Here is a 17,731-nt window from a genome sequence, read left to right on the forward strand (position 1 = left end):
TTATAAAAGAAAGAGGCTTAATTGACTCACAGTCACACCTGGCTAGGGAGGCCTTCGGAAACTTACAATCATGGCAGAAGGCAAAGGAGAAGCAGGCACCTTCTTCACAGGGTGGCAGGATGGAGTGAGCGCAAGCAGGGGAAATGCCAGATGCTCATGAAACCGTCAGATCACATGAGACTCATTCATTATCATGAGTAGAGCACCGGGGAAAACCACTCCCATTATCCAATTACCTCCACCTGGTTCCACCCTTGACACGTGGGGATTATTTACAATTCAAGGTGAGATTTGGGCATGGACACAGAGTCAAAACATATTATTCTATCCCTGGCCCCTCCCAAATCTCATGTCCTCACATTTCAAAACACAATCATGCCCTTCCAACTGTTCCCCAAAGTCTTAAGTCATTCCAGCATTAATTCAAATATCCAAGTCCAAAATCTCATCTGAGACAAGACAAGTTCCTTCTGCCTATGAGCCTGTAAAATCAAAAGCGAGTTAGTTACTTCCCCTATACAATGGGGATACAGGCATTGGGTAAATACACTCATTCCAAACGGAAGAAATTGGCCAAAACAAAGAGGCTACAGGCCCCATGCAAGTCCAAAATCTGATAGGGAAGTCATTAAGCCTTAAAATTCCAAAATGATCTCCTTTGCCTCTAGGTCTCACATCCAGGTAATGCCGATGCAAGAGGTGGGATCCCATGGTCTTGAGCAGTTCCACCCTTGTGGCTTTGCAGGGTACAGACCCTCCTGGCTGCTTTCATGGGCTAGCATTTAGTGTCTGTGGCTTTTCCAGGTGCACGGTGCAACCTGTCAGTGGATCTACCATTCTGGGGTCTGGAGGACAGTGGCCCTCTTCTCATAGCTCCACTAGGCAGTGCCTCAGTGGGGACTCAGTATGAGGGGTCTGATCCTACATTTCCCTTCTGCACTGCCATAGCAGATATCCTTCATGAAGTCTCCACCTCTGAAGCAAACTTCTGCCTGAACATCCAGGTATTTCCATACATCCTCTGAAATCTAGGCAAAGATTCACTAGCCTCAGTTCTTAACTTCTGTGCATTCACAAGCTCAACACCACGTAGAAGCTGCCAAGGCATCAGGTTTGCATCCTCTGAAGCAGTGGCCAGAGTTGTACCTTGGCGCCTTTTCACCATGGCAGGAGCTGAAGCAGTTGGGATGCAGGGCACCATGTCTCACAGCTGCACAGAGCAGGGAGGCCCTGGGCCCAGCCCATGAAACCATTTATTCTTCCTAGGTCTCTAGGCCTGTGATGAGAGGGACTTCTTTGAAGGTCTCTGACATGCCCTGGAGACATTTTCCCTATTGTCTTGGTGATTAACTTTTGGCTCCTTGTTACTTATGTAAATTTCTGCAGCATGCTTGAATTTCTCTCCAGAAAGTGGATTTTTCTTTTATGTTACATCATCAGGCTGCAAATTTTTCAAATGTTTATGCTCTGCTTCCTCTTGAATGCTTTGCTGCTTAGAAATTTCTTCCACCAGATACCCTAAATCTTACCCAAGTTAAAAGTTCAACAGCTCTCAAGGGCATGGGGAAAATGCCACCAGTCTCTTTGCTAAAGCATAGCAAGAGTGACCTTTACTCCAGTCACCAACAGATTCCTCATCTCCATCTAAGACCATCTCACCCTGGGCATCATTTTCCATATCACTGTCAGCATTTTGGTCAAAGCCATTCAACAAGTCTCTAGGAAGTTCCAAGCTTTCCCACATCTTCCTGTCTTTCAGAGCCCTCCAAGTATCTACTGTTCCAACCTCTGCTGTTACCCAGTTCCAAAGTAACTTTCACATTTTTGGGTATCCTTATACAAGGACCCCACTACCTCAGTGCCAATTTACTTTTTACTCTGCTCTCACACCACTCTGAAGAAATACCCAAGACTGGGTAATTTATAAAGGAAAGAGGCTTCACTGGCTCACAGTTCTGCATGGCTGGGAGGCCTCAGGAAACTTAAAATCACGGCAGAAGACAAAGCAGAAGCAGGCACCTTCTTCATGGGATGGCAGGACAAAGTGAGTGCAAACAGGGGAAATGCCAGATGCTAATAAAACCATCAGATCTGATGAGACACACTCATTATCACAAGAACAGCATTGGGGAAACTGCCCCCATAATCCAATTAACACCATCTGGTCCCACCCTTGACACATGGGGATTACTACAATTCAGAGTGAGATGTGGGTGAGGACACAGAGGAAAACCATATCATATGGTAAGGCTATGGGCTATGTTTGTTTTGGAAGAAAATGCTAAACTCTTTCACAGTGGCTGTGTCACTTTGCATTTCCACCAGCAATGAGTAAGGTTTCCTTTTTCTCATCACTCCCCACCATTTAGTGTTGTCAATGTTTTGGATCTTAGCCATTCTAACAGGTGTGTAGTGATGTTTTAGTTTTTAAATTTGCAATTTACTAATGACATAGGATATGGTGCATCCTTTCATATGGTTATTAGTGATCTATCTTATTTGTTGGGATATCTGTTCACATCTTTTGCTCATTTTTTAATTAGATTGTTCATTTTTAATTGTTTAGTTCTAATAGTTCTTTATAAACTTTGAACACAAATCCTACATCATCTACATCATATTTATTTTGTAAAGATTTTCTTCCAGTCTGTGGCTTATCTTAACAGTGTCTCTTACATAGAAGTTTTTAATTTTAATTAAGTCCCGCTAGTCAATTTATTTCTTAGTGACACGAATTTGTATAATGTTCTTAATTCTGTGACATCTTTTGAAGGGTTATCAAGTATAAACTATTTCATGGTAACTCTTTCTCTGATAAAACTTTCTGTATTATCTAGAAATTACTGTTTGATTTTTAACTGTTTATCCAAAATGAAGGTATCTTTAAATAAAATCTCACAATATCAAAATACTTCAAAACAAGTAAATGGAGGCCAGGCATGGTGGCTCACACCTATAATTCCAGCACATTGGGAGACCAATGCGAATGGATCACTTGAGGCCAGGAGTTCGAGACCAGCCTGGTCAACAGGGTGAAACTCTGTCTCTACTAAAAACACAAAAATTACCCAGCGTGGTGGCATATGTTTTTAATCCTAGCAACTTGAGAAGTTGGGGCATGAGAATCCCTGAGCCTGGGAGACAGAGGTTGCAGTGAGCCAAGGTTGTGCCGCCACACTCCAGCATGGATAACAGAGCAAGAGTCGGGCTCAAAAATAATAAAAATAAAAATAAAAAATAAGTAAAAATAGTAGTTTTGTTGTCCACTAATTATAAAATAAGAGTGCCTTTAATTTCCACAAATATATTTTATGTTTTTATGAATAAGAAGCTCACAATATTACAGATTTAAAGTGGAATATTATTGGACAAGTAGAAATCTTGTTTAGAAACGAAGCATTACCTCCAGACCAGAGCTCCTGAATTCAGAAAATGAAAGTCCAAAGACTGAGTTAGATACCTCTGTGTGTGTTAAGATACAGAAAAAGAACAAAATGTGATGATAGAAACACATTTGCAAAGAAAAAAAAAAGGAAATACTATAAATAACTGATTAAATTATCAAGAAATGTTATGTGATATCTTAATAAAATTTTCCCAGATACAGAGACATTTGAGACGTCTGTAGAGATCCTTTGAGGTGAAAACTGAGTAATTGCTTAATTCAGGAAAATAAATTTAGGATGTGAATACTGATTTACTAACTCAACGAACCTCTGCAGGTTATCTTGCAGTGTTAAGGGTAAATGAATACAGGGCAAACTTTAAATCTACAGATAGTGCATGGAAAGCAAAATTTGAATCCAAATTAACAAAAATGGCATGAATATAAATAGCAAAGTAGAGCAGAGTTCATGTTTAAGTGTGTGCTAAAAAAAGGAGGATGTTGCATGTTCCCAACACAAAGAAAGGATAAATATTTGAGATGATGAATATATTAATTACCCTGATCTTACCACTATCATTATACCTATCAAAACATGAATATGCACCCCATAAACATGTAAAGTGATTACATGTCAGTTAAATACAATAAAATAAAAAATACAAAAAAGGAAAAAAGATATGGAATAGTAATGGTATGGGGGTGGTGTTTACAGATTTTTTAATACAATGGGTCATAAACGTATAAATCAGAATTAAATGCAAGTTGTTTCACATTGAAAACAGATTTTCATATCTTTTTTATTATAGATGAACTGATATGAAATACCATGTATTTCTTTCATACTTGTATTTTTACTTCTAAGTTACTCTTGCAATCTAAAATTTTAAAACTACCATCATACTCTGTAAGAGATATACATTAGTTTAACAATTTCAGGAATCAACATAGCAGTTCATTGAACTGAATGGTAAATTTTGGTAAACTATTATTCTTCTATCAAACCCATGTCATTACAATGAGGAAGATGTCTATATGAATAGTGGATGAGGGCTGGACTTCTAACACACATGGGCTTGACATGATATTTCCCCAGAGATACCTTTTGGTAACTGATTTTCATTGGGAGGTTTTCTAAGGACAAAGTGAGACTAGATTTATGATACTGTGCTATGTTTTACTTTAAATAATTACTCATATAATTTATGATTGCTGTTGTTCAGGGATCTTTAAAATGATGGCAGAATTTTTAACTGTGTTAATTGTTGTATAGCAAATGATTGAACTGGCTGAGTATTGACCTACATCAGTTGTTAAAACAGTCCTAAATACCAAGATGATAATGAAGTAGAATAGTTTCATTTAATTTTCATTTCTACAGGCATTACCAGAGGCTAAAGTGTTTTTCCTCTCATTTTAGTATCATTTTATATACTCATTAAAATAGCATAAATGATGTTTTAAACAAATAAAAACAGTGTCACAGTTGAACTGAAGTTAGTGAAGTGTTATCATTCATTTATGAAAAAAAGATAGTTGTGTCAAATTTTCCAAAGCTTGTTTTCAGTCTTTAAATAAATTCTACTTGTAGGGATGTTGTATAGTAGACAAGATGTTCTCTTATTTCCCATAAATAAAACTCTATGGTAGGATAAATAAATTACTGGATTGATAGGTTGTAGTAATCACTGTATCTCTCTGACAAAAATGTAAGAAAATTGTTATAGGAAAAATAATGAATATATTATCTTTTTCTCCTTTTATATTCAGAGGAATTTTACTAATACGAAAATCCAAGTGGCAAATGTGGAGTGAGGATATTTCTACAAAGTATATTAGGCACAACTCTTTTTCTTCCATCCTAAATCAGTAAATTACCTGCAATAATTCTAAATTGGGACAGCTCAGAGAGGATTAAGATTACGACTGCTTATGAAGCTACAAAGATAACACAGTCTATAAGAGAAAATTCCAAACACAGATTCCGATCAAGAAGAGTTCCCAGGGACTAATTTCACAGTTTCTCTAAAGAAGCTATGGAACTAGAGACCGTCAGCAACAGGGCTCACTGCAAGCTCCGCCTCCCGGCTTCACGCCATTCTCCTGCCTCAGCCTCCCGAGGAGCTGGGACTACAGGCGCCAGCCACCACGCCCGGCTAATTTTTTGTATTTTCAGTAGCGACGCGGTTTCATCGTGTTAGCCAGGATGCTCTCGATCTCCTGACCTCGTGATCCACCCGTCTCGGCCTCCCAAGTGCTGGGATTACAGGCGTGAGCCACCGTGCCCGGCCTGGCAACATTCTTAAACTTAAAGTGGTAAGAAATGAAAAATACTAAAAGAAAATTTTGCATTATGTATGAAGTGATTTATTACGTATGTAGAGAAAGAGTCCTCAAATGATATATACTCCAAACAAGTGCAGGTTTTACTCACTTAAATTAGTTTTGCTCAGTGACACCATAAAAATACTGGGGTAAAAAAGGTGATAAGAGCAAAGACAAAGATTTCTAAGACAAGAAGGCTCAAAAATAGATCTCAGAAAGGTCTATAAAAAAAGTTTTATTTTAGTTTAGTTGAAAATATATAGAATCAAGAGTATCAACTTTCTTGTGTTTGACTTACGCATCCCAATAAAACTGAGTTATTTTCTTTGTTCTGTGCTCCTCTACCATAAAACACCACCTCTAGATAGGTATTCATTTATCTTCTTTACCCAATACAGTGTTAGTTTTTGTTTGTTGTTTGAAACTTAATTATTAAGTCTTCTATTTTATTTTCAAAGCTATTTTATTTTAATGGGTTAAAAAGAAATACCCACAGCTTAGGTAGACTTAGGTTGTTGTCCTGGTTCAAGAGAGCAGAGAGAATCAGTAAGACATTTAATGGGAATATCCTAGAATGGCTGAATTATGCACATGCCAAGAAGATGCAAGGGACACTAGTGAAGAAGACTTGAGAACTGGCTTGAACTTTGAATTCATTACTCATCCCAAACAGTCTAAATGAGTGGCAGAAACTGAAAGTATTACAGGATTAAGACATTTGAGCATTATTTCAGCCCAAACTATCGGGTGACTACAAAAATTCAGACAGAGGTAAGATACCTAGGTATACAGAGTTAGAAATAAAAGTCCAGAAAAATTCATCAGAGACATCAGTAAATGCATATTATGAAGAAGACATAATTTAAAGTAAAGCTCATGTTACTAAACAAAACAAAAACAAAATCCAAAAAATCTCAGAGAAAGGAAAACACAAAATTCAGAGTTCCTACAAGACATAATTTTAAATATTCAGTTATCTAGAAACTACTAGACATGCAAAGAAATGAGAGCATGGTCCACATTCAGCTAAACAATAGTCAATAGAAATTGACTTTGAATAAACCCAGATACTGGGTTTTGCAAATTACCACTTAACATCAAAGAAAATAAATTTGAAGAAATAATGGCTAAATGCTTTTCAAATTTTATGAAAAACATTCATTGGAAAATTCAGGATTCTCACGTATCAAGTACTATTGGCTTACAGTTTGCTAAGGCCAGCATGATTTCCTAAAGGCTTAATGTTGGAGCACTGTATTCATGAAGTTACTCATGCTATCATCCTCCCTCTATAGAAAATGATAATAACCTATAAATAAAGTTGCTTTAAGCTTCAGTAATATGTCAAGATTAAATTATCACAAGAGAGGAAATGCTGCGGTGGGTGTAAGGGGCGCGCAGGGGACGGGGCATGTGAAATGAAACAAATAAGAGGGCTTAACTTCACCCCAGGACTGCAAATCTCTGAAATGATTCAGTATTTATAAAAATACATTTTTGACGTTATTTAATTGCGTACTAAAAGAAATCAATCAACACTCTTCAGAGATTTATAAACAAAATCTAGAGTCTTTATAATATTATATACCCCATGTCTAGGATACTATTCGAAGTATCTTGATACATGGAAACACAGGATAGTGTGACCCATTTGAAAAGGAAAATACAGTCAACAGAAACTGACACTGAAATGACACAGGTATTGCAATTAAAAGGTAAATATTAAACAGTTATTTTAATTAAAAAAGTATAAAATAAAATATAAATGTTAAAACTAAAAATACAGTAACAAATAATTGCAGCCTCAGAAAGAGAGAAAGAAATGGGGTAGAAAACATATCTGAAGGACTAATGATCAGAAATGTCTGCAACCTAGGGAAAGATTTAAATTTTCTTATTCAGAAAGTTCAGCAAATCCCAGGTAGAATAAATATAAAGAAAAACCTCAGCACATCATAATCAAACTGCCAGAAATCTAAAACCAGTACCAGAAAAAAAATGCTTTATATACAGGAAAACAATGATTTGAATATCTGTAGACTCTTTAATCATTAATTCCGGAAGATAGTGAAATAACACCTTAAAAGTCCTGAATGAATGAAAAATGATAATAACCTAAAATTCTGTGTTCAGCAAAAATACTTAAGGATTAGGGAAAACTAAATCTATTTTCCAATGAAGGAACACTAAGCGTATGCTTCAACTGAAGACTTGAACTAAAATAATTAGTACAGGAAATTCTTCAGTCTGAAGGAACATCATCCAGATTAAAAATGTTATCTGGGAAGAAATGAAGAAACTCAGAAATAGTAAAAGTTGAGTATATCTAAAAGGATATTTTTCAATTAGATTCTATAATACACAAATTACTGCTTCAAGCAAAAATTAAAATAATGTAATTTTACATTTTATATATATATAGATATGTGTCAAGACATATCCAGATATAAATAACAATGATAGCACAATTGGACTATATAAATGGTTTTTATATTTTCAAGTCATTTGGTAGCTCTAAAAAACCCTGAAAGGTTAAGAATATATAGTTAATCACTAAAACAACTATTAAAATATTTTAAATAACTCAAGAGAGAGAAATTTAAAAATAAAATTCAGAAAATGTTCATATAATCTAAAAGAAGTTTTGGATAGAACAAAAGTGGAACAAAAGCAACAGCAAGAGAGAAAAAAACAGAGGGAGATGCAGAAGATGGTAGAGCTCAATTAACTATATAAGCAATTACATTAAACATTAATGTATTAAGAACTCCAATAAAAATTCAGAAATTGTCTGATTGAATAAACAAGAATCTACAATCTACTATTTTCAAAGATAATCTCTAAATGTTGCATTCAATGTACATTGAAAGATAACGAATGAACGAAGTAACATCATGCAAAGAGGAAGTGTAATAAGACTTGGGTGGTTATATTAATATTATATAAAAGAGACTTTAAAAGAAAGTACATTACCATGGATACAGAGGAATATTTCTGACTGATAAAAGGGTCAATTTATCAAGAATATGTAACAATCATAAATATGTGTAAGCGTACTAACAAAAAAAATGAATAAACATAAATAATTTCATGATTGTAATGGATATTGTATCACCACTCTCTCAGTAACTAATAAAACAAAAATCATCAGCATAAACATGAATGTTCTGAACGATACTGTCAGCCACCTTGAACTGACATTTTTAGAACACTATACCCAATAACTTCAGAATACAATCTACTCAAGCCTACATGCTACTTTCAGGAAGACAGTTTATAAAACAAGTCAATACATTTACAAATACTGAACCTACACAAACCGCCTATTAATAAGTTAAGCCACACATTTTTATATAATCTATTGTTCAAAGATGATTACAGGAAAATTAGAAAACATACCAAACAGAATCATAACAAAATATTACCAAACTTTTAAATGAGAAATTAAATGACATACATTTATATACTCTACAGATTAAGGAAGCAATTATCGACCCAAACAAAAAAGATAAAATCATAAATTTTTAGACAAAAAACCCCATATTTTGTATGCCATAGAAAGCAACAACTTCAGAAACAGTAAGTTATGCACTACCAAATTAAAAATACTTCTCATCGAAGGACACTATTAAAATTAATTGGCAAATCACGGGCTAAAAGAAAATACTGGCAAAAATACATTTGATAAGAAACTCATATAGATGATATATAAAGTTATCCTGTAATCAAACAATAACAAATGAAAAACCAATTATAAAAGAGAAAAAAACACTGAATAGGTGCTTCATAAGACAAAGATATATTAATACAAATAAGCATGGATATGAAGTAGTCAACATGGTTAGTTTTCAGGGAAATACAAATTAAAAACCACAAAATGATTCCAATATGCATCTACCAAATGGCCAATTTTTGTTTGAAAAAAAGATGTATAATGCCAAATATTGGGAGGGATATAAGGCAAGAATAATTTTAATACATTGTTGAGGGGAATGTAAAATGATACAACCACTTTGAAATTAGTTCTGACAGTTTCTTGTGAATTAAAATATAACCTTCACTGTGACCCCGTAATTCCAATCCTAGGGCTTTACCCAGGAATGGTAAAAACTCATGTCCATAAAAGGAGTTTTAAAATAATGTTTATATCAGCTTTATTCATAACTGCCAACATTTGTAAACAGTAGTAGAATCTATACTGTATTATAATCATACAATGGATCTTTACTCGGTCATAAAAATTAACCAACTGTTGATACACCTAGGAACATTAACAAGCTTCAAAGCTATATATTGTATGATTCAATTGATATGAAATTCTAAAACTGGCAAAACAAATATAAAAATATCAGAACACTGGTTGCTTTTGGAGGTTGATATCTGAGACAGATTGGGAAGAGGTATGAGGAAACTGAGATTATAATAATGCTCTACTTATTGATAAAGATTTGTGTATTCAGGTATATGCATTTTTTAAAATGCAGTGAATATACACCTAAGATTGTGTATTTCGTTATATGTAAGTTGCATATTAAAAGAAGAGCTCTAAAATGTCTTCTAGTTAATGATATTCATGCTTCCATATTTAGGGAGATGTATACAGATGTTTGAAATTTACATTGAAATGACTTAAAAATTCAAGACAGAATGATGTGTGGATAAAAGAATGAATTCGTGTTTTGATATGTGATAAAATGTGTACAATAAAATGTTAATGGTATAATATAGCTGTCATATATATGAGTGTTCATATTAATATACTGTCACGTTTTTGTCAGTATTTTTAGAAATTGTGTTAATAAAATATTAAAAATAATTTAAAACTGCCTTGTTTGATGAAAGCATCCATAAACTACCAAGATGAAATGCTTTTCTGGGTTTTTGCAGGCCATGGCCCCAAATCACACATTGTAATCCCATTGACTGCCTCTCCACAGGTGTATTTAATCTTCGAACTTCTTCATGTGTCATTTGTGAGAATAAGTTGGATCCTGGGTTTCCCACGATACTATAATGCCTTCATTCTGATGCAGGACTATGAAATACACTTTTGTGTTTCACTTTTTCATTTGTATCATATTGAAAAATATTTTAATCAACATGATACAAAAAATAATACAGCAGCCAAAGTCAGACAATAATGAACTCAAATGTGAGTTAAAGCTTATCTTACTATCAAGCTAGGAGGTCAAGGGCAAGAAAATTTCTTAAATCCTCATTCTCATTTTGTGTGTGTGTGTGTGTGTGTGTGTGCACGTGTGTATGTTTAAGATTTAGACCGAATGCAAGAATGCCATTCTTACAGAATAGTTGTAAAAATTAAACGTGATAAAATATAATAGCACCTTGTTTAACACCTAGCATATGGCAAGTATTCAACACATTTTGTTGCCTTTCCTTCATTATTTCATAATGTAAATACTTATTTACATTTTCAGACAACAGGCAGTAATTTTCTTATGTGCTATAATAAATACTCATATCTTTTAATCTATCTACTACTGTTAATGATGTGGACAAACAATTATGTATTTAGAATGGATCCTCACAACATAAGGGTATCCTGTCCCTTATTCAGTCAAAGAATAACAAAGAAATTATACCTTTATGAGACATTTTCATCAACATGGCAATACCAGTACCAAGTCCCCATGGAGAATGCTATCACCAAACCCCAGAATAGCTTTGAGGAAACAGAATGTAGAAATGAAATGTGATAGAAACTCTACTAATAGCCTCATCATTACATTATTAATGCGATGTATTTATCAGACTAAGGCAGATCTCCAGAGATTACAGCACTGTTTAAGAAAAATAAGAATCTATTATGTACTTAAATGAATCTTTTATTCTTTCCATAGAACTCTAGATTTAGATTACATTGCCAAATGCTTTTTGCCTGGTAACGTGAGTAACATAATTAGGTACAAAGCACTCAGTGTGGAAGTAACAGTGGAGAGGCAAAGGAACCTTCTCAACCCGGGGGAGTGTTGTCTTCAGGAGTTAGATGAAGCTTGCCCTTCTTTCTGACTAAGGATGATTAATGTATACCCATTTCTCTTCGGACACGCATCTAGAACCTGCAGATGAATATGTCCTGTCTGGTTGGTCACCTGTATGCATGAGGCCACATTTCTCCAACTCATTTGATTGTGGCACACCTATGATGGACACTTCTGCACACATTGCCCCACTCCCTCTGCTTTTCTTTCTCCAGAGCTGAAAAATGCTGCTCAGCCATTTCAGGCAGAGTGTGGAGGGATGGAAAAAAGATGTCGCTCATGTGGTATGTAATGAGACCAGGGAACCCCATGGTCATACCCCCTCATGCCCCTGCTTCAGGGTGAAGTGGGTCCCCCGGTCTGTTCTATGTTGTGTGGGATCCCGTCATTGTGGGTCAATCATTCCTCACATCCCTAGAGAGTAAAACTGGTTGAGGCTCTGCTGGCAGGAAATACAAATCCAAAGCTGAATAGATAGAATAGTTATCGATCACTGTGAGGACGAACCTCACAATAGAGTTGGCTTGCCTCCATATGGCTGGTTGGTTTTCTCAAGGAGCAGTGCTATGTCAAGGGCTCGGCTTTTCTGTCTGCTCCCAAAAACAGGTAGGATGTTCAAGGGCAGCAGTAGTTAGACAGCTTTTGGTAAGTGAGAATCCATGCTGATGAGCCTGTGAATAGCTTTCTTCTCTGCCGTTGTGGCCACACCTTCAGGTGTCCAGAGTTTCAGTTCCAGGGTGGCCAATGATGAGGACTATGTAATGTTAACCAGTCAAGCATTTTCTCTACTTGGTGTTCAGTGCCTCTTTCATGGTGAAACCCTCCTGGGTGGACATTAGCATGAGATACATTTACACGCCTTTATCCAAGTCCTTCTTGTTTAATATCCTACTCCCCTTCCTTAGGCCCCCTAATCAGCTGGTGAGGATGCTGGCAAGGGGCAACGAATCTGTGTATAACCTCAAGCCATTTCTTCCAAATAAAGCTGATGACTTATACACTGCTAGAAGCCTTACTGATTGGTGAGTTCTTCCCCCTTTACTGTTTTTCAAGATTACCCTAAATGTGGCTTCAGTGCAGCCACTGCTCATGTTTGTACTTTCACTTTCAACTTTCACTCAGGTACTGACCCAATCCATGCATTCATAAGCGAAGCTCAAGCTTTCTCCCCTTCTTCAGGGTGGCTGTATGACAGCTCTGTGTAGCACTAGGTGTAACACTGGGAAGGGGCACTGGTACAACTGTGGTGGATGCCAAGGTCATCTGTGCTCCCTGCTCACGCATCTTTCTCATGTGCTCTAGTCCTCATCAGATTTACTATCCAGTGTATGTTCTCCATCTCATAATGGACATTTGCTGGAGCCAATTAACTTGGTAGCTTTATATGTCCAAGGAATCCAATTCATCATGTACAATTAAGAATGCATACTCATTTGTTGCCTCTTGGTAAAGTGTCTCTACCAGGGCAAGGTAACAAACTAAGAGCTGTCTCTCACATGGTGTATAATCTCCCACTATAATTAGGTTAAGTCTTAGTAGTAACTTAGCCTTACTTCAGAACATTGGGAGCCACCATCATAATTCCCCCCAAAAGTGCTTTCCGTAAACTCTATACATCACCTTTCAAACCTACTGACATCTCCAATACACACTGTCTGCAAGATTATATGGTCCAGGTGATAGGTCTGGTTCCACTACCACCTGGGTCTGCTGCAGGGCCATTCCCTGCTTCCAGCTCTACAAAGTTGGCTGTCTTTCAGGTTACTGAGCATATGGATGAGAGCCATACTCCTAGGTACAGAATAAGATGCCTTCAGAAACTAAAAAGGATTACCTCTTTAGGTAAGCACTGTACTTTTTTTTTTTTTTTTTTTTAGTGATAGAAAACACAGAATACTACAGTTTGTCTTTTAATTTGGAGGGTATATATATTCTGACAAACCCGTGATCACTGGACTGCTAAAAACTTTACTGAAGTGGCAGGTCCCTGAATCTTTACAACATCTATTTTCCACCTGCTATAGACATGTATCTTATCAAGGTCTCAAAGGTAATAGCCATCTCTTTCTTATTCCACCTGATTGTTACCTGGTGTAATGCCTACTTGACATAGCTGAATTTCTACCCTGTCCTAACTCTGCTTATCTTTAAGAAGCAGGGTGCTTGCAATAAAAAGTTCCCTTTATAACCAGACAAGCTAGGGCCTGTTTGAATGAAGACAGCCAACCAAAGGACTTCAAAAAGACCTCAGGCTTCATTATCATCTCATTCCTACACTACATGACACTCCCACCAGTGCCATGACAGTTGCCAATTGCCAGAAAAAGCCATAAAAGGGCAAAAAGGAAGGCGGCACTCTGGTTCTTGGAAGTTCACCACATATTTCTGAAAAAACATGAATATTCCTCCTCTCACTTTTTTTTTAGAGACGGAGTCGCCCAGGCTGGAGTGCAGTGGCCAGATCTCAGCTCACTGCAAACTCCGCCTCCCAGGTTCACGCCATTCTCCTGCCTCAGCCTCCCGAGTAGCTGGGACTACAGGCGCCCGCCACCTCACCCGGCTAGTTTTTTGTATGTTTTTTAGTAGAGACGGGGTTTCACCATGTAAGCCAGGATGGTCTCGGTCTCCTGACCTTATGATCCGCCTGTCTCGGCCTCCCAAAGTGCTGGGATTACAGACTTGAGCCACCGCGCCCAGCCCCTCCCCTCTCTTTTCATGTCCAAACCATTCATTAGAGAAACCCTATCTCCCCTCATCCATCAAAAAGTTGATTTGTGAGTCATGCTCTTGCTTCTCAATTCCATGGCCATCAAATAAAACCTGCACTGCTTGAAACTCACTTTTGGTTTAATATATTGGCTTCATGACACCAAACGGGGAAGGGCCCCACCTTTTGGGGGACCAGCTTTGTCAGTAACATGATCAGCATGATGTCATAGATGTAATGAATTAATGTTTTGTGGAATGGCCAGCTGGTCAAGATTTCTTTGTGCAATATTATGACAAGGAAAAGGAGAGCTGACTTAGCCCTAGGGAAAACTGTAAATAAACATTGTTGACAATTCCATATGAATGAAAAAATTTCTTTTCCTCTTTTCAAATAGAAGAGAGAAGAATATATTCACCAAACCAATGGCCATGCTATTGAAGGTCTTATTAATTTGCTCTAGACACACACAGAAACTGTAACGAAAGCTACTGCTCAATTAAGGTTGCAGTAGTCTACTGGCATTCCCTAAGATCCATCCAGTTTCTTCAGGAGCCGTACCAGAGCATTTAAATGGAGAAAAGTTAAGAACCATCAGTGCTGTGTCATTTAGGCTTTTTTTTCCTTTTTCTTTATTTTTTTTGACAAAATCTTGCTCTGTCGCCCAGGTTGGAGCACAGTGGTACAATTTTGGCTTACTGCAAACTCCACCTCCTGGGTTCAAGCAGTTCTCATGCTTCAGCCCTTGAAGTAGCTGAGATTACAGACACACGCCATCACTCCCCGCTAATTTTTTGTATTTTAGTAGAAACAGGGTTTTGCCATGTTACCCAGGCTGGTCTCAAACTCCTGGGCTCAAGTGATCCACCTGCCTCAGCCTCCCAAACTGCTGGGATTATAGATGTGAGCCACCTTGCCTGGCGCATTTAGATCTTTAATGGTGGTAGTAATAGTCATGCTCCCGGGATGCAATATTATTAAAGAATTACTAACTTGGACTGGAAAAGAGAGTCAGTCCCAGAAGTTTGACTTCGCCCTCCCTACTAGGGTAGGACCCAATGTGGGGGTTACTCAACTGTCTAGTATATTAGTCTTTGTTATCCACTTGGCCAATGGGGAAATGGCTGATAAACAGGACTGTGAGCCCAATGGATGTGTGGAGGAGAGAACTTGCCTATGGTTGTCAGTGAATCCAGCCTGTGACGACCTCTGCTATCTTCAGCCCTGGCCTGCACAGAACAGCCACTACTGCAATTTTAGTGATTCTGGTAGCCTTCTTCACCAGCTGGTGAATGGTGTGTCTGATGGTTTTGGTGAATAGTGTGTCATAATACTTAACCTCTGGCAGATCTTCTGTCCTCACCTAATGTGTCCATTCCAGAGTACCCACTTTCCTCATCTTCTTTCTACCTTTCTCTAGCCTTCTTCATGACAATTTAGGAAATGGCAATTCCTCAAGAAAGGGCTTTTACATTTTCTCCAGGCTTCTAAGGGTCACCGTAGCAGGGAGTTTGCCCCATATGCTGTAATCCTTGCCAAGGTGTTAAACTGTGTTCTGAGAAAGTGAATCCAAGTCCATAAATTTTTGCTTAGCCAGTTTTTATTTCAGTCCCCATCATCAAGCACCCACCAAAGTCCCCCACGTCCTGCCAATAGGTACTAGCGAGTCCCCCCACCATCTCCTTCAGTATGTAGTCGCTTTCCTCCTTCATCATGCCCGGCACATCCTTAATGACTTCATGCTGGAAGGTAGCCCAAGTTGTGGGCCTGGAAGCCAGGACAGTGGTGGATTGTATTAGCACTAGGGCTGCTGTAACAAAATACTGAAGATTGGGTGGCTTACCCCAAAAAAAGAAAAAAAAAAAAAGAAATAAATCATTTTCTCACAGTTCTGGAGGCTAGAAGTCCAAGAACAAGGTGCTGGCCGGTTTGTTCCTCCTAATGTCTCTCTCCTTGGTGGGTGGATGGCCGGATGGCCGTCCTCTTTCTCAGCATCCTCACGGGGCCTTTCCTCTTTGCATGTGCATTGCTGGTGTTGCTCTCTCTTCTCACAAGGCCACTGGTCCTGTTGGATTAGGCTCCCTAACTTACGACCCCATCCTATATCCTATTACAGCCACACTGTAGGGTAGGCTTCAACACTGAATTCTGGAGAGAAACAATTCAGTCCATAACAAGTCTAGGGAGGTGTCCATGGCCTTCTGGGGAAAGACATTTGCTTTATCAATCCACAGGGCAGAGTGCTAGCTCCTATTATGAAGACATGGGCCACGTCTGCAGAATCAAAATCCACAGGAACGTCCATTTCGATGGGCCTGTTTCATTCTCGGGGCTTCATGTTTTTCAAGTCAATGCCTGACTTCCTTACCTAATGACTCAAGAGGGCTACTGCTGCTCCTCTTTAATACCCTGCCTGCTTCCACATAAGGACCTACGGGCCTTAATCTAAACTTAATAAGCCCATTTGACTTTCACATTAGTCTCCATTTGGTAAAAGCTTTTCAGTTTCTCTTTATTCCTCTGCAGGGCCAATATTACTTGGCCATAAACTCACAGTTTCGCTTTTCTTATGAACACGACTTTCCCTCATATCTTCCAAGTGCCTGCATCATTCAGCCTGAATCGTTTCACCTGCAAGTGCACTTACCTGTTTTCTCAGCTTATTATTCATGAAATCTTTGCTTTTTCTTTTCTTTTTCTTTGAGATGGAGTCTCACTCTGTCATCTAGGCTGGAGTGCAGTGGCATAATCTCAGCCCACTGCAACCTCTGCCTTCCAGATTCAAGTGATTCTCCTGCCTCAGTTTCCCCACTGGCTGGGATTACAGGCACGTACCACCACTCCCGGCTAATTTTTGTGTTTTTAGTAGAGACAAAGTTTCACTATATTGGCCAGGCCTGGTCTCGAACTCCTGACCTCATGATCCGCCCTCCTCAGCCTCCCAAAGTGCTGGGATTACTGGCATGAGCCACTGCAGCCGGCCATGAAATCTTTAGTATTTCTAAAGATTTCACATTTCTAAAGATTTCACACTCCCATCTTATTTAAGAAACTATCTGTGGCAGATAGAATATTTAAAATGATGTTATCTTTGATACCTTAGCAGCAAGTGAACTAATTCCCAAGGACCATCTCAAAGTCTGCCTTGTTTAGAATATTCTTTAGATCACCTCTGTTAATTCATGTCCTTCAAGAAGTATACACCAAGAACATCTGTTATAGTACATTTGTCCAATGTTAGTACATTTTCATTCTTATAAAAGAATATCTGAGGTTGGGTAATTTATAAAGAAAAGAGGTTTATTGGGACTA

This window comes from Theropithecus gelada, chromosome 9 (genome assembly GCF_003255815.1).
Source record: "Theropithecus gelada isolate Dixy chromosome 9, Tgel_1.0, whole genome shotgun sequence".
Lineage (NCBI taxonomy): Eukaryota > Metazoa > Chordata > Mammalia > Primates > Cercopithecidae > Theropithecus > Theropithecus gelada.